Genomic DNA, 19,627 nt, shown 5'->3' on the forward strand with positions numbered 1-19,627 from the left:
TCCTATCTTTGAGGGCGGGTTTCATAGGAACAAATTTATTTAGTCCTGGTGTCCTATGGGCTAAAAGCTCAATTATCCACTTTGCTTCTTCTCTCTCAGTGGCATCTACTAGGCTACCCTTTCTTATACTAGGAAATACATTTGCAATAGCTCTAAATCTAAACTGATGGTCATTATTTACTTCTATATGTTTATAAAGTGCATTGTGCATATTTCTAGTTCTTATGCATGAAAGATGTTGCAGAATTCTAACTTTAAACATATTATTTGTTTTTCCCACGTAAAATGCTTTGCATTGCTGACACTCAGCTAAATAAGTTATATTCTTTGTTCTACAATTGGCTTTTGCTTTAAAATGAAATAATTTCCCTGTTACTGGATGCTTAAAAACAATCTCTTTATTAATACAGTGACATGCTTTGCATAGCCCACATGGTTTTATGCACTTGACAAATGGAACTTTTCTTGTGGTTACTCTTTTCTTGTGTTAAAATTTCTTTCAGATTCTTATTTCTTCTAAATCCAAATTTGGGTTCTATCCCTACTATTTATTTTATTTTATCATCAGATAAAAGTATATGCCAATTTTTCTTAATAATGTCACATACACCATGTATATTGCTACTATAATGAATGTCATTCTATTAAATGCAAATTTATGGCCATGTTGCTCTTCTGATGAAATTGTCTTTAATGAAGATACAGATTTTCTATGTATATTACCCTGACTTAATTCACTTACTATCAACCTCTCATTATAACCTCTATTTTTAAAAATATGTTCCATATTCATCAATTCTTCCTCAAAATCACTATCTTTAGTACAAAGCCTTGAGGCTCTACTTACCTGACCCCTTATTATATTCTTATATGTATGCCTGGGGTGCATACCATCATAAGTAAGTAAATTATTTTTCCAGCATTCTTTTCGAAACAAGGAAGTAATAAAGCCAGATCTTTCTTTTTTAATTCTGACATCCAGAAAATCTATAGCTTCATCTGAGCATGTGAGAGAAAATTTGAAAAAAGTTGTGGTATGTTCCAAATATTCCATGAAAAGTACTAGTTCTCTCTTTTCCCCTTCCCATAAAATAAAAACATCGTCCACAAAACGTCTATAAAGAAATAGATGCTTTTTCCATCTGTTTTGGCCCCCTATCACAAAACATCTCTCCCAAAATGACAAAACCAAATTTGCATATGTATTAGCGCAGGGGGTGCCCATGGCTACCCCCTGTGTTTGTCTATATACATTGTCATTGCATATAAATACATTTAGATAAAACCAAATTCAAGCATTTTCTTATTGTAAATAATTTCCTATCATCTGATTCACCCATTTCTTTGCATGGTTCACAAACAGCATTCATGCCATATTCATTTTCTATCACTGTAAACGAATTTACAACGTCTAGGGTGACCATTGATACTTCTATTCCACATATATCAACATTTTTTTATGGCTTCCAAAAATTGTTGTGTATCTTTCAAAATTTCTATTATTCTTGTTGTATATGGTTTTAAAGTATATTCTAACCAAATAGATAAATTTTCAGTTACCCATTTTCTACCTGAGACTATCGGTCTCAGTGGGGGATCTTTATAATTTTTATGTAACTTGGGTAGTGCTTTGAAAATAGGTGTTACCGGATATTCTATTAATAGAAATTCACTAACATCTTGGTCTATAATATTGTTATCCAACATGCATTTAATACTGTTATGAACTCCTATTATGATGTTAAGTTCTAATGGACTAATTTTCAAGTAGGTATTACCTTCTATTAATAAATTATTTAGTTTAAAATAATAAACACCCTTGTCCGACCCCGTTCTCCTCCTCAGAGCTTCGGCTTTGGTAAGCTCGGCACTGACATCTGCTTCGGAGCCTTCCCTTTCGGTGGTGCCGGGGATTCCTGTTTCCTCGGAGTGGGAGCTCTCGGTCCTCCCTTGGAGGGGAGCCTTCGAGGTGATGAGGAGTGTACTAGCCCCCGAGCTGAGTCAACAGTCGGTCCCTTTAGCTCCTCCCTCTTCAGTGCCTGTAGATATCTCTTCCCACTCTCTTGCTCCCGGACCCAGAGATCCATCGCCCCAGGTTTCCCCATTGGGAATACCTTCCTCTTTCGAGGTTTCTCCTGATCCTTCAGGGGAACCCCCACGTAAGAGGACTTGCAAGAGGAAGCATTTAGACTCCCCTGAGTCTACGACATCAGATACCGACTTAGATGAGTCGGAGGGGTTCCCAAGATCCCCCTCTGAGGATGTCTCCTTTTCAGACATTCTTGAGCTCTTGAAACAGAGGGGGAACTGGCCCTCCATTAACCCCTCCGAGGATGAGTCTGTATACCTGGAGGCTTTTGGATCTCGACCCTCCACCTCCTGGGTTTCTCCGCCTTTCGACCCCCTCATGGACGTGATAGCTCGAAAGGCGTGGGCATCTCCTGATTCTGTGGAACCAGTCCCCAGGAGGCCTTCTAAATTTATCATGGCCCCCACTGAAAAACAGTTTCTCACCAAAGGTGTCCCGGTTGATGCCATGGTGGTGGCGGCCACCAAAAAGGAACTTGCAGATCCTTCCGTACCGGTCCATCCTCCTAACAAGGAGTCTAGGACCATGGACAGGTATGGTAAGCGGATGTTTTCCTCAGCAACCTTTGCTATGCGTTCGCTGAATTGTCTATGTCACTTCACCCGACTTCAAAGAGATATCCTCCAGGAATTGGGTGAGGTGGTACAGGATCCGTCAGCTGCTGGGGCTCAAGAGAAGATTGCCTCTCAGCTGGGAATCCTAAATTCCATAACTAACTCCTCCATGCGGCTCATTTCTTATGCAGCCGATGGAGCGAGTAGAGCTGCAGGCAAAGGAGTGGCTCTCAGACGTCAGTCCTGGATGCGACTTTGCTATTTTGCAGACCCCTTTAAGGCGTCCTTCACAAACTCTCCCTTCGATGGGACAACTTTGTTTGGACCTCAGGTGAAGGACACTTTGACCAGGTGCGAGCAGGACGGCAAGACTGTTTCTGCCGTAGGAGTCCGTTTCTCCACCCCTTCAAGGCCTTACCCCAAAGGTCAGACGGGAGGGAAAATGTGGTTCCGAAAATCTCAAGGAGTCACGCCTGACGCATGTGGTCAGTTTACCCCCAGAGGCAGAGGGGGTAATAACAACAGACGCCACCCTAGGGGCAGAGGGGGTCCGCAGAACCAGGGCAGCAGAGAGCCTCTCTCTGACAAGCCCTTCCAGCATCCCTGAGGTGTTGCCCGACTGCCCACCCTTAGAGGCAGTCGGGGGGAGATTGTCACTGTACCCAGAAGCCTGGCTTTCCCTTTCTCAAGACAAATGGGTACAGTCGATCATATCCGAGGGTTACAAAATACCTTTCGAGAAAAGCCCTTCCCTCAAAAGGATCCCTTCCAGACGCTCCACCCGGTCTAAGGGAAATTGCAAAGCTAGAGGTTTCAAAACTTCTAGAAAAGGGCCATCCAGCCAGTTCCAGCAGGCCATTTAGAATCCGGAATCTACTCAAGGTTCTTTTTGGTCCCCAAAAGATGGGAGACTGAGACCAATATTAGACCTCAGCAGACTAAACAAGTCTGTCAAAAGACGAAGTTTTCGGATGGTCACACTTCAATCGATTTTGCCCTTTCTGGACAAAGACAACTGGATGTGCTCTATAGACCTTCAGGATGCATACTATCACATAAAAATCCACAGACGCTCCAGAAGGTTTCTCCGCTTTCGGCTGGGGACCAGTCATTTTCAATTCAGAGCCCTGCCCTTTGGTCTCACTACAGCCCCCAGAGTGTTCACCAAATGCATGGCAGTGGTCACGGCTCACCTGAGACGTCAGGGATTCCAGGTGTTTCCGTACCTAGACGACTGGCTCCTCACAGCCACCACCAGGCATCAACTTTTCCAGGCCAGGGATTACACTCTACGTCTCTGCAGCCAGTTCGGGATTTCTGTCAACTTCGAAAAGTCTTCCTTATCGCCTTTCCAATCTATTACTTTTATAGGCGCAGATCTAGACACTACTCGGATGTAAGCAAATCTAACAAATCAAAGAATCTTGGATATCCAAAATCATGTTCGGATCATCCTATTCAGCAAAAAGGTACAAGCCAGGTTGGTCCTGAAAGTGTTAGGCCTAATGGCAGCTGCCATCACACTTCTTCCTCTGGCCCACTTTTACATGCGTCTCCTACAGTGGATGTTGTTTACCCAATGGTCTTTCCAGCAGTTGCCCATGCGTCACAAGATCCTTGTCACACAGATCTGCAAGAGCCACCTATCCTGGTGGATTTCTTCCCCCCTAGTCCATCAGGGCAGACCATTTGTCCCCCCGGCCCCGGTAGCCACAGTCACTTCGGATGCCTCCCTGATCGGGTGGGGGGCATTATCAGGGCAGGATGGTCCATGACACGTGGCAACCGTTCGAATACCACCTGCATATAAATGTCCTAGAGATGAGAGCAGTGCTTTTAACGTTGCAAGCCCTCAACGACTTTCTTCCTTTAGGAACTATCGCAGTTCACACGGACAACATGTCCGTAGTATGGTATATCAACAAACAGGGCGGGACCAAGTCCTATCCTCTGTGTCGAGAAGCTCTCAGACTTTGGCAATGGGTGATCTCCTCTCAGTGGTTTCTGATAGCAACGCATATCCCCGGGAAAACAAACATCATAGCGGACAGGTTGAGCAGAGCTATACTCATGCCTCACGAGTGGTCTCTCAAACAATCTATAGCGGAAGAGATTTTTCAGAAGTGGGGCCCTCCTTGCTGCGACCTTTTTGCTACACCCCAAAACAGCAAATGCCCAGACTTCTTCTCTCTTTCCACTTCCAGGCCATCCCCCCAGAGACGCTCTAACCCAGGATTGGCCTCGGGGACTTCTTTATGCTTTTCCCCCTTTTCCGTTGATTCCTCAAGTGCTTCAGAAAGCTACCGACTTGAGAGCCAAGCTGATTCTCATTGCTCCTTACTGGCCTCAACAGATTTGGTTCCCGTTCCTTCATCGACATCTCGTAGTGCAGCCTTGGCATCTGGACCCAGTTCCAGATCTTCTGACCCACCAGTCGGGTCAACTGCACCGGTCCATTCGTTCCCTCAACCTCACTGCTTGGTTGCTCCACTTCCTTCCTTAGCCAGGCTTCCTATGATCTCTAATCCCGTTAGGGATATCATAGTAGCTTCTCTAAAGTCCTCTACCAGAAGGATTTACTCTAGTAAATGGCAACGTTTTTCCTTTTGGGCAAGGTCTAAGAACATAGATCCCTTTACTGCCCCTATTCAGTCAGTTTTGGACTTCTTAGCTGAAATCTTTCACTCTGGTTCTTCTTCTTCCACAGTTAAAGTCCAGCTGGCAGCAATCTCGAATTTTCATGTCGGATTTGCAGACCAGAACATTGTCTCACAAACTTTGCAAAGCCTTTCTCAGAGGGATCTTCCTACTTAAACCCCCTGTTAGGGATCCTCCACCGCAGTGGGATCTAAATTTAGTGCTGGCATCCTTAATACTTCCCCCTTTTGAACCGGCTGCTACATGCTCGTTAAAATTTCTCTCTTGGAAGACACTCTTTCTAGTCGCTATTACTTCGGCTAGAAGGGTGTCTGAACTTCATGCTCTCTGTGTTCGTCCCCCTTACTTGGTCTTCCACAAGGATAGAGTATCTTTGAGAACTAATCCGTCCTTTTTGCCCAAGGTTGCTTCTAAGACAAATTTAAACCAATCTATTGATCTTCCAGTATTTTTCCCAATTATTCTGACAGGGCGAACAAAATTGCATTGCCTAGATGTTCATCGCCAACTCAGATATTACTTGGACAGAATAAAGCAATCTAGAAAGTTTGATCAGCTTTTTCTTTTGTTATGCTGAAAATAAGAAAGGTCTCCCTGTTTCTAAGGTGACCTTATCCAGATGGCTGTCTTCCACTATTTCTTATATTTATCAGCTTAGGGGCAAACAGCTGATCTCAATACCAAAAGCACATTCTATCAGAGGCCTAGCCACATCTACAGCCTTTCAGGCTAGACTACCCTTAGACACTATTTGTGCAGCAGCCACTTGGGCCACTCCTCATACCTTCGTCTCACATTACAAATTGGATTTGGCCTCCAGGGACAGGGCGAGTTTTGGTTCCACAGTTCTCAAGAGTCTGTTCCATTGAGCCACCCAGGATAGAGGTGCTAGGGACGCGGTCCCATCCAGCAAGAATGAAGGCGAGATTGACAACTTAACATTTAGAAGTTATGTACCTACTATAACGTTCCATGTTAGTTGTCTTCTCCCGCCTTCTTTCTTGCGTCCCTCCCTCCTGTCCCCCTAGCCTGGACAGACCTTGAACTATCCTCTTCTCCGGGAGATTTCTCCCTTGGACACCAGTTAGCTCTGCACTTATTTACCTGGGTTCCCCTTACAGTTTTTTTCTCAGGTTAGTTGATGTCCTTCAAGAATGCAACTGCAGTCATAACATATGGGTTGTCCTGCCTCAGGCAGCCCTCGGTCGGCCGAATTCCAAAGTCTGGGTCCGGCGTCGGCTGGTGTCGCCTCCTCTCCAACGTCACAACGGCTGGAGTATAAAGGCATCGGCCGACGCCATCTTCTTCAGTCTTTCTTGCCGCGCGGTGCCCGAAGCAGAAGCAGTTCGCAAGTGCCGGTCGGTCAGTTCCTGTGTTTTCAGTACCGAAGTCATCTAAAAGCTAAGTACCCCGTTGGGGAACATTTATTCTTGCCTCAGCCGATGTCAGAACAAATTGAGAAAGTTAATAATTGTTTGTCTTGTGGTAAACAAATACCTCATAAGGACTTCCATTCTCTCTGCCTTCCCTGCCTGGGCCCAGACCATGACGTCTCGGTCTGTGCTGCCTGTGCCTGCTTTAATAAGCGCACTCTCAGGCGCCGGGCAGAATTCGCCGAGGACTTCTTCGGTGAATCTTTTGCGTATATCATGCCGTCGGAACAACCGACAACCCAATCTGCTAAAAAACGCAAGGACCGGGACCGACATCCTCGGCCCGCGTCCACTACCGATGTTTCTCCTAAACCCTCTACTAGCGCTCCGGCTCCTTCGGAAGTGGTAAATCTACCGCTCCAGGCCGACTACACAGCGCTAACACGACCTTCGGTCTCGGAGACCTCTCCGGTGTGGGTTGTTGATTTTCCTCCGGAAACTGAAGTTCTGGACCTACCCGACACCATTCCTGTGGACAAGGTAACGCCTGCACGTGGGGCTGCTAGGCCTCCTGTTTCCATGTCCATCAAGGCCTTTGCACGTGCTAAGGCCGCCAGTCAGGCCAAGGCCCATCCTAAACCTGCCCAGGCCCCTTCCTCTGATAAGCAGATCATGTCTCTGGCTGCAGATCTTATTTCCCTTATCAGGGGGTCTCAGCCTCATCCGGACAGGGGTTCTCAGCCACCTGCAGAGAAAAGGCCTAGAACTGAGCAGGCGGACGACCTCTCCTCGGATTAAGCCTCTGGGAATTCTGAGCACTCTGACACTCAAGAAGAAACCTTCCAGGCCTATGAGGACTCTGATGCTGAGGAATCTATTCCCTCTGCCTCCCCTCCAGAGGATTTCTCATTTGGGGAAGTTCTGCATTCCATGAAGGAACATTTTCAATGGCAGGGTCAGGAATTCTCTGACTCCAGGAAAAGGCTTTGTACTTTCCTCAAGCTCCCCCAGCATAGACCTCTGGCTATCCCTCCAGTTATGGATGTTTTGGATGATGTTTTCTCTGACTCCAGTGCCAACCCTGACTCTCTTCCTCCTGCTCCTGTCAAGCCGGACAGATATTATAGGGTCCCTGACACTCACAAGCACCTTTTTAAGGCCCACTCTGTGGATCTAGAAACTATTTCACAGGGCCCCAAGGGAGTGGCTTCCTCCTCTGCCAAAAACCCACTGCCAGCTGACAGAGAAGCAAGGTCCCTGGAGAGATGGGGTAAAAAAGTGTACACCTCTACTACCCTAGCCATGAGGTCTCTTAACTGCCTTTTTCACATGTTTCAGTACCAAGATTTTCTCCTGGATGATTTACAGAAAAAGGTAGCCTCTTCTGAGCCTATTGATAAAAAGGCACTGCAGGATCATATTCATAGCACTCAGCAGGTTAATAACCATTTTTTGCAGTGTGGTTATGATGCACTGGAAGCTTCATGTAGGGCAGCTATGACTGGGGCTGTAATACGTAGACATGCTTGGTTGAAGGATCAATCTTTGCCTGACCATGTTAAAGTAAAGTTACTGGATGCACCTTTGGAGAAACAAAAGCTTTTTGGTGCTACTGCACAAGATGTATTGAAATCCATAGAGGAAAAAGCAAAGTCAGTACAGACAGTAAAGGATTTCCTTCAGGTTCAGCCACCCAGATTCAGCAGAAACTGGCCCTCAAAAAATTGGTCCTTCCCCGGCTCTGACAAGTTTCAAAGGGGAAAAAGCAGACGAGCCAGGGGTAGAGGACAACACCGTGGATCTTACAGGGGCCGCCAATGGCAACCTCCTAATCAAAGAAGTGGCGCAGACAGTTCAGCTGCACCACAGGGGCAATCACAATGACTTCACTTTCGTACCGCCTACAAAGGTTCAAAGAGAAGCACCTTTGGGCAGAAAATTAGCCTTATTCTCACAAAACTGGCATATCTTAACCAAAGACAATTGGATTCTGGATTTGATAAACAAAGGCTACAGATTCCACTTCCACACATTACCAGTAAGACAAGGCATGCCAAACCTGCCACATCATCAAAGGGCAGAGGCACTCTCTCAAGTTTCCAAACTATTAAGTATAAAAGCAATAGAAAGGGTTCCTCCTCAGGAGCAAGGCCAGGGATTTTATTCAAGACTGTTCCTTGTTCCAAGAAAAGAAAACAAATGGAGACCCATACTGGACTTGTCAAATCTAAACACTTTCCTCATTGTGCCAAAGTTCAAAATGCTGACGTTACAGCAGCTTCTTCTCATGCTGGGCAAGGGGTCTTGGCTGGTCACTCTGGACCTCAAGGAGGCATACCTGCATGTCCCAATCAGACAAAGCTGCAGAAGATACCTCAGATTTCTTGCAGGAACAGAGCATTATCAATTCTCAGCATTGCCGTTTGGCTTGTCTACTGCGCCCAGAGTGTTCACGAAATGCCTGGCATCAGTAGTGGCACACTGCAGACAGCAGGGGATTCAAATATACCCCTACTTGGACGACTGCCTCATACAAGCAGATAACAAACAAACCTTAAAAGGGAATTTGGACTATGTCATGCATCTACTGCAGGCCTTGGGATACACAGTCAACATTCAAAAGTCAAAATTACTACCATCTCAACAGATTACATTCCTAGGAGCCAAACTGGACACGGAAACACAAATGGCCTACCTCACAGAGGAAAAACAGCAGCATTTACCAGAGTACTTCAAAGGCCTAGCAAGGCTTTCCCAGCTGACTGCAAGGAAAATCCTGCAGGCCCTGGGTTTCATGGCATCTTGTATTCTTCTGATACCTTTGGCAAGACTTCATATGAGAAAGCTGCAATGGTATTTAAAAAACCTATGGTCTCAGCACAGCAACAGCCTAGAGGACATAATCCCACTTATTCCATGCCTGCAGAAGGAATTTCTATGGTGGGCTCAAGCCAGTCAGCTAAACAAAGGCATGTCTTTCAACAGACCTCAAGCAGGCCAAATGATCACAACAGACGCCTCAGACCATGGATGAGGGGCGCACATGGAGGGCAGATGCATTCAAGGTCTATGGACGCCAAAGGAAAGTCATCTGCACATAAACCAAAAGGAGATGTTGGCAGTGATACATGCCATCGAGACTTTCGAAAAATCACTACAAGAAGGACATTTGCTAATAAGGACAGACAACACCACTGTCATGTGGTACATAAACAAGCAGGGAGGCACTCATTCTTATCCCCTCTGCAGACCAACAATGCTTCTCTGGGAAAAATCCCTGAGCCTGAAGATACACTTACAATCCCAGTTTGTACCTGGCAAGGACAATGTACTGGCGGACAATCTGAGCAGAAACTTCATGGATCCACACGAATGGATGTTGCACCCTCACATTTTCTCTCAACTGACAAGGACATGGGGAATACCGGACGTAGATCTTTTTGCTTCCCACCTAAATCATCACCTGGAAAAGTTCTGTACAAGGACTCATCACCCTCTAGCTTGGAAAACGGATGCTCTCTCCTTCAGCTGGAATTCTCTAAAAATTTATGCATTCCCCCCTCTGCCTCTGCTGACCAAGGTGATACTGAAAATAAAGGCAGAACAACCAACAGGCATCTTGATAGCGCCAGACTGGCCAAGGCAACATTGGTACCCACTGCTATTGACCATAACTTGGACCAAACCATGGCCTCTGACCCTATGGCCCCTGCTCCTAATGCAACACAATTACAGGACTGTACATCAAGACCTGAAAACATTGCATCTGACAGCCTGGAGACTTCCATGACTTCAACACCTAACTCTCTTTCCAAATCTGTTCAAGAGATCTTGCTGGAAGCACGCAGACCTTCCACCAGAAAAACCTATTCAGCCAAGTGGAAAAGATTCAGCATCTGGAATGCCAAAAAGGGTTAGGACACAAAACTAACTCTTCCTCCCTTTGAGCCAGCAGCATCCTCAGAAATGCAATTTCTTTCATGGAAGACGGCCTTCTTATTGGCAGTCACTTCTGCAAGAAGAGTTTCGGAGATACAGGCACTCATGGCAGTGCCACCCTTCCTCATTTTTCATCAAGACAGAGTCTCCCTAAGAACAAATCCTACATTCATGCCAAAGGTTATTTCCAGGGTGTCTCTAAATCAAGCTATTCATCTGCCTACATTCTTCCCCAATCCTCAAAATAGGGGGGAAAAACTACTGCATACTTTGGACATACACAGACAACTATGCTACTACTTGGACAGAACTAAGGCCACCAGAAAGTCTGACCAGCTGTTTGTAGCTTATGCTGCTGGAGTACAGGGAAAGGCAATCTCCAAGCAAACAATTTCAAAATGGATTGGACATTGCATCAGATTGCGCTATTCTTTTCATGGAAAAGGTGTGCCAGCCAATATTAGGCCACACTCCACCAGAGCTATAGCCACTTCCACAGCTTTCCTAAGAGGAGTGGCAACAAAGGACATTTTAGAGGCTGCTACATGGAGCTCCGTGCATACATTTACCAAGCACTACCACCTGCCATTATACTCCAGATCCCGAGCAGGCTTTGCTTCTGCAGTCCTGCAGGGGATTATAGCTACACCATCCTTATCATAGTTCCTTCCACCCCCAGCTTGGCTATGGTATTCAACCCATATGTTATGACTGCAGTTGCATTCTTGAAGGACATAGTACAGTTTTGTACCTACCATAAATGTAGATGTCCGATAGATATGCAACTGCAGTCGGATTTTCCCACTCTCCTACCCCTCTGTATCCTTCTTTTTGGTTCACTACCCCTCTTCCCTTCAGCTGGGGGTATCTCCTATGGTGTATCTGTTTATTACTGGTGTGCATGCTTGGGATTATTTTTTATCCATTTACAAAATTTAGCCTTCCTAAGTGGGCACCTGACATCTGGGGCAAGAAACACTGAAGAAGATGGCGTCGGCCGATGCTTTTATACTCCGGCCGTTGTGACGTCGGAGAGGAGGTGACACCAGCCGACGCCGGACCCAGACTTTGGAATTCGGCCGACCGAGGGCTGCCTGAGGCAGGACAACCCATATGTTATGACTGCATTTGCATATCTATCGGACATCTACATTTATGGTAGGTAAAAACTGTACTTTCTTCTTCCCTTGGGGAAAGATAGTAGGTATTTTTTCCTCTAGCTACCAAACTAGATCTGGGTAATCTCCGCCTTGCATCATGGGATATGGGGCTGCCTCGAGCTGGTGGAAGTGACTCTTGAGCTTAGCAAGTGCCGAGTCAGAGCTGAGGATTGGCTCCGAACCCCATCCAGCAAGAAAGAAGGCGAGAGAAGATAACTAACATGGAACGTTATGGTAGGTACATAACTTCTAATTCTGGTGGTTCTGATGCTGTTCATTTTGCGGATGTGCCAAAGGTCAGTCAGAACTGGATCAGAGGACGCCTTGTATGAAAGGCATAGATCAACTGTCAGTAACCTGTTGAAGACTGAGTACAGAGTAGGATATTAAGGCAGTATGTACAGGACAGTGTATTTATATCCTGGATTCTCCTGGTAAGGAAAATCTGTGGGTATTCCATTTATTGCATATGTCTGGCCATAGGGCATTATATCCAATGATGGGTATGATAAGTGGTACTATGACTTCCTTGAACCTGGATTCCATACTCTTACTTAGAACTTGGGAGAAATAAAATGATTTTCTTACTACCTTGGCCACATATTGGCCAAAGGCCAGATAACTGTCTGCATATGTTCACAGATCCCAGATTCCTGGATCAGCTCTTAGAGGTGTCTTATCAGTGCATTAATTAGCCTGTGTGGCATTTTCACAAAATACACTATAATGCATTTATTGGCACTGAGTTTTAATCCATGACTTTGGCACCAGTCATTTGTCTGTGTTAGACCTCTTAAGTTGGTTGTGCCATGGGTGAATCTGTGATAGCTCTCAGTTTATAGTTATCTATGAACTTGGTCAGCCAAAGACCCTTGACATTACCCTGTACGTTTGAGAAGTAGATGCCAAAATAGGAATGGTCTCAGCACAGACCCGTGAGATACCCCACTGGAGATCAGTGTATTAGTGGAGGTGGTCTTACCAATCCTGACTTCCTGGTTTCTGTCTGTGAGCCATCTGGCAATCCAACAAGTTATGTAGGGGTTTGTATCCAGTTCAATGAGTTTGTCATCTGTACACAAGTGAAGTATTATGCCAAATGCTGTATTCAGGTCCAGGTAGGCAGAATGCATTGTTTTACCCTCATCCATTGCCTTGGTGGCCTTCTGAAAGACGTCCTTCATGTTTAGCAGGCATGATCTTCCCTTGACAAAGCCAGACTGGGTTGGGTCCAGTGTTTGAAGGTTGTCTATGTCATTGTTAATCATTTCCATGATAATTCCTTCCATGGCTTTACATATTAGATTAATCAGGCTAGTGGGTGTATTGATGGTCCACCCTTGTGAAGTAGGTTACTGTTTCAATCCTCCACTCTTGTGGTACAAAGCTTGTTTTGAGGCTGTAGTTAACACATTGCTCAAGTGGTCCTGATAGGTCATGTTTCAAGCTATGTAGTAAACATTTTAGGATATTGTTGAGGCCCATTGTGGCTGTGATTTTGGCTTTAGCAAACGCCACTGAGAACTGCTCCTGCTAAAAGTTTGAGGGGGTCATGCTGTTGGGTATTTCATGGAGGGAGGTAGTGAGGGATTGGGTGGGGAAGTTTGAGCTGAATTGGTCAGCCAACAGATTTGCTTCATCGCTGTGGTCAGTGAAGGTGGCACTGTTGACCACCAGTTCGACACACTGCTGTGTGCTGCCTTTGAGGTTACGGACATAGCTGTAGAAGGCCTTGGGGCTCTCTTTAGCCTGTGAGGCTGTCATGACCTTGTAATTGGCCTTGTTGGACTTAATTTGTCCTTTTAGTTTCCTGTGTGGCTTAATTAGAGAGATTTTATCATTATGGGAGTTGTTCCAGATTTTAGTCATGACTTTTTTCTTTTTGTTATAAACCATATTAAGATTAGGATTCCACCAGTGTGATTTGCTTTTAGAATTTGTTTTGAGTTTTCTCCTGGTAGGTACTGCAGTCTCTATACAGCAGTTCACATGGTTGCACAGGGTCCCTGTGAACAATTCCACATAGGTTGCTGTGAACTTGATTTAAGGAGGGGCACTGACTTTTGACAAACTATCACTTAATAGGATGTGATTTGCTTTGGAATAGATTTTGACTGTTACGGGGTTTGCTGGGGTTACCGAGTTGAGTTTTATTTTGAAGAAGGCAGCTTTGTGGTCTAACCTCACCAGAGAGGATGTGACACCGTGGGTGTGCAGCACTCTCCCATGTTGGTGAGTACCAGGTCCAGTATGTTTGAACCTCTGGTGGGTGTGCGCAACATCTGGTCAAGGGTATTTGTGTTAATAAAGTCCAGAAAGTGTTGTGCCTATGAGTTTGAAGCAGTGTATGTTTCCCAGTTTGAAGAGGGATAGTTTGTCTCCCATGAATAAAATATATTTGGTTTAATGGTGAGAGGCTCCAGTAGGTCTAGGTATGAGCTATGGGATTCTTGGGACATAGAGTGTAACCTGTAGCTTGCTAGGATATGGTGTGGGACTTTGTCTATGGTGATTTGTACATGGGTAAACTCCAGGGCACCATCCTGTTTAATCAATTTACAGGTATACACCATGCCCCAAGATTCTCACTACACCTTTCTAAACATACTGGAAAATATTAAGATACAACCAAACAACCTAATACTGGGATTTCAACTACCCTGCCATTAACTGGGAAAACTACTCGTGTACCAATAAAAACTTGGAACAGGCTCCGTGAAATTAGAAAGTCCACTTTATTCATCTGTTATAACACGACACTCCAACGAAACAAAGTACATATAAACATAAAATTTAAAAATGAAAATGCTGGTGTACTAAGCGCTTTCACCCTCTGTTAATAGGGCATCTTCAGAGTACAAAAACTGTTTTAATGTGCTGCAGTTTAAATAGTTAGCTATCGCGCTAATTGCTCTAATCAACATAACAATTTGTGAATAAAATAATTAGTTAGATGAATGAATAAATAGAGTCTTCACTAAATGTTTATATCTGTCACACAACCTTAAAACATATCTGTAAACACTTATAAATACTTATAAATATTACAATTCCTAAAAATTATATGCTTCTGCTAACAATTGTGCATATAATACATATATATCTAACAAGTTATAAGATGTGTTATTAATTAAATAGTTAAATAAAAACAAACAAAAATATATATAAATGTAAATAAAATTTTTTTTGTTTGAATTGTTTTATTAAATTGTTTTATTTAAATTATTTAAAATGTTTTTAAACCTGTTGAACCTATATACATATATAAATACATAAATATTACTTAAGTAAATTTTACACATTAAAAAGTTGTAATAAATTGTAATAAACTGTATAAAATGTGAATGTATGTGTTAAATATGAATAAAAAATTTTTTATACTTGTATGTAAAATTTAAATATAAAATATAAAATATAACGTATAGAATGTATATATAATGTAGTGTGTATATTCCAGTTCTGACCTATCATATGTATAAAAAACTTGATAAATGCTACATGTTAATAAAAGCATGTAAATAATTATAAAATAAAATATGTGTATAAAATAAATTAAATTTATCTTATCCAATTCTAACTCTATAACTTAAACATTTTAAAGTGTTAATAATTGTATTTGTTGATAGTTCTTTTACATAGTCAACTCATTTGTATATAGGAAAATACACTTGGTGTATTACATTATATATAAAGAGATTTCCATTTTAAAATACTTGAAATAGAAATAGAACCATTCAGACCAGGTGTTATGTCTGCGTTCAACCTAAGTTGCCATAAACACTCCTTAGTCAGTAGTAGGTTGTCAAGGTCACCTCCCTTTTCATATTGATTGGGAATACGATCTATAACAAAAAACACAAATCTCTTGAATTGTTCACATTTAATACTGTGGACATATAGAGCATTTGTTGTCCTTTTGTTCCTAATGTCTCTGTTATGTTCTAATATCCAATCTTTTAGCCTTCTATTTGTTTTTCCCACATAATAAGCTGCACAGGAAATACATGTTGCTAAATAGATAACTCTCTTAGTATTACAATTGACATAACCGGGACATTGAATTTGACCTATCATATCCTTGAACCATAGTGTAAGGACCATCGTTAATAAATTTGCAACTTCTGCATAACCCACATTTACTCATTTTTGATGTACAGAATGGTTTAGTATGTTCACTACCTTCAAAAATTCCCTTTAAGTTCTTTCATCTACTGTAGGTGATCTTGGGGTTATCACCAATGGTTTCTATAATTTCTGGGTTGTTAGAAAAAACACATGTCCACGTATCTTGTAATACCCTCGTTATGGTGTTGGATATTTGATTATATGGTAATATAAATCTATCGTTGTACGTTACCACTTTGTCTGTAGTTTTGTTACTATTAGTGTCTTTCATTAACCCATATTTAATAATAGGTCTAAAAATGTTCTTTCTTTTGTTTACCACTTCATCTTTAATTTTATTGGTGAAGTCCAAAGGATAACCCCTGTCAATGAACATCTCTTCTATAATTTTTAATTCCTTTATAAAATTTGTGTCCTCACTGATGATTCGTGATAACCTTATCATTTGGCCTTTCACCAAATTCTTTTTCTGGAATTGTGGATGACAACTGGTATAATGTAGATATGAATTGGACTATGTCTCTTTACGATGAATGTTAGATTCTACTATGTTGTCCTTAAGATATAACTTTATATCCAGATAGTCACAAATCTCCTCGTGTATTTTTGTTGTAAATCTCAAAAAACTTGTCGAAGTGTTGAGGTAGTTCATAAAATCTGTAAATTCGTTCTTTGTCCCTTTCCAACATACCAATATGTCATCTAGGTACCTCACATAAAACAATACCTTTGTCCAAAATGTAGAAGGAAAAACTATTTCCTTCTCCCACTGTGCCAAAACTAAATTTGCATAAATGGGGGCACATCTGGCCCCCATTGCTACACCAGTCACCTGCTTGTAAAAATCACCCTCGATATAGAAGTAGTTGTTGTTGAGCACCATTTCAATCATGTCGATAAAAAGTCTTTTCTTCACTATATGTTGCTTACTATAATTGTGAATAAGTTTCTCAAACATGTCCAACCCTTCCTTGTGGGGAATCACTGAAAATAAATCTATTACATCTTTATATATAATGTAATACACCAAGTGTATTTTCCTATATACAAATGAGTTGACTATGTAAAAGAACTATCAACGAACTATCAACAAATACAATTATTAACACTTTAAAATGTTTAAGTTATAGAGTTAGAATTGGATAAGATAAATTTAATTTATTTTATACACATTTTATTTTATAATTATTTACATGCTTTTATTAACATGTAGCATTTATCAAGTTTTTTATACATATGATAGGTCAGAACTGGAATATACACACTACATTATATATACATTCTATATGTTATATTTTATATTTTATATTTAAATTTTACATACAAGTATAACAAATTTTTTATTCATATTTAGCACATGCATTCAAATTTTATACAGTTTATTACAATTTATTACAACTTTTTATTGTGTAAAATTTACTTAAGTAATATTTATGTATTTATATATGTATATAGGTTCAACAGGTTTAAAAACATTTTAAATAATTTAATAAAACAATTCAAACAAAAAAAATGTTATTTACATTTATATATATTTTTGTTTGTTTTTATTTAACTATTTAATTAATAACACATCTTATAACTTGTTAGATATATATGTATTATATGCACAATTGTTAGCAGAAGCATATAATTTTTAGGAATTGTAATATTTATAAGTATTTATAAGTGTTTACAGATATGTTTTAAGGTTGTGTGACAGATATAAACATTTAGTGAAGACTCTATTTATTCATTCATCTAACTAATTAATTTATTCACAAATTATGTTGATTAGAGCAATTAGCGCGATAGCTAACTATTTAAACTGCAGCACATTAAAACAGTTTTTGTACTCTGAAGATGCCCTATTAACAGAGGGTGAAAGCACTTAGTACACCAGCATTTTCATTTTTAAATTTTATGTTTATATGTACTTTGTTTCGTTGGAGTGTCGTGTTATAACAGATGAATAAAGTGGACTTTCTAACTTCACGGAGCCTGTTCCAAGTTTTTACTGGTACTCGTGTACCAATACCTTTGCCCAACGGTTCTTGGAATTCATAAATTCCAATGCCCTGGATCAATTAATCTATAGTCCCACCAGGGGCTCCATTATCCTAGACCCGGTCATTACCAACATGGGAAATCGATGCTCCACACCTGTGATCACCCCCTCATTGGTCAGATCTGACCATAAGCTAATCACCCTTGACATCCACATCCCTCCCCCACCCCCCCATAAGGAAACCTCCGTAAAAATCTTCTCCAAAGCCAACTTCATGCTACTCAAGTCAGAATTGACAAACTTTATGACACCCATGCAGACGGAAACTGAAAGTTCGACTGCTGAATCCTACACTAAGACACTGTACGAACACATCCACTCTTGCATGAATCGTGCCATTTCAAATAGAACCAAGATGCTCTCCTCCAAAAACAGGAAGCCAATCTGGTGGTCCCTTGCCATAAACAAACTTTACAACAAAAGGAAGAAACTGTTGCAGAAAAGAGGACAATCCCAGGATGCAAAAAAACTCCCTTACCAGCCTCAGTAAGAAGCTGAGATCCCTCATACAATCCTCTAAAGCTAGTTCCGAAAATAAAATTGCCAAAGATCCCAAAGACAACCACAAGGCATTTTATAGCTATGTCAAGAATCTAAATGGCAATGCTCAGATCTGCTGTGAGCTACAACAGAATGGCATTAAATATACTGATCCCAAGGATATTGCCAATATCCTGGCAGATTGATTCAGTGCCAACTTCACCCCCTAAAGGGCCCATCTCCATACCGAAAGAATGCCAAATTCCAGTAATAATGGCCACACAGGTAAAAGCTGCACTCTCTAAAGCTAAGAATACAGCATCCATGGGACCAGACGACATCCCAGGCTGTGTACTACATGAACTGCAAAATGAACTGGCACCTCACCTAAGTGTCATGTTTAATCATAGCTTCACCTCAGGCTTCGTGCCCACTGAGTGGCTCACAGCTAGTTATCCCACTCCACAAGGGGGGGATATACCTTGGATCCTGTGAACTACCGCCCCATCAGTCTGATGAGCCTGATCTGCAAGGCCATGGAATGTATTATCATGGACCTTATAAACAAAGACATTGGCAACCTTTGAACACTGGACCCCACCCGTTTGGGTTCGTGAAGGGCCGATCTTGTCTCCTGAATCTAATTGACTTCTTTGAATCCGTCTCCAGAGCTGTGGATTAGGGTAAGGTGGTCCACACAGCCTGTCTGGACATCACCAAGGCCTTTGACACCACCCCCCACTCTGGAATCATAGATAAACTTACTAAGCTGGGCATTAATCCCTACATCACTTGGGCTGCCAACTGGCTTACTGACAGAACCCATACTGTAAAAGTAGCCGACTCCAAATCCAGCTCCCGAAAAATGGAGTACCACAGGGTTCAGTCCTGGGACCGCTCTTGTTTGGCATCTACTTCTCTGAAGTACAGGCCAACAATAAGGGACTCCGGCTAAAAAAGTTTGCAGATTACTGCAAACTGGGAGCCATTATTGAATCCCCAAATGATGTGGATATGCTACAAGAGGGCCTTACAGAAACAGATGCTTGGTGCCAGAGCCATGGGCTCAAGCTCAATGCCAAGAAATGTATAGTTATCCACTTTGGGAAAAAACATATACCCATGAATTACCCCATAGGTGGCAGTACATTAAACACTGAAAGTGTGATAAGAGACTTAGGGACACAGGTGGACAGTGGTCT

The sequence above is a fragment of the Protopterus annectens genome, chromosome 10.part0 (genome assembly GCF_019279795.1).
Source record: "Protopterus annectens isolate FY-2018-M chromosome 10.part0, PAN1.0, whole genome shotgun sequence".
NCBI lineage: Eukaryota > Metazoa > Chordata > Ceratodontiformes > Protopteridae > Protopterus > Protopterus annectens.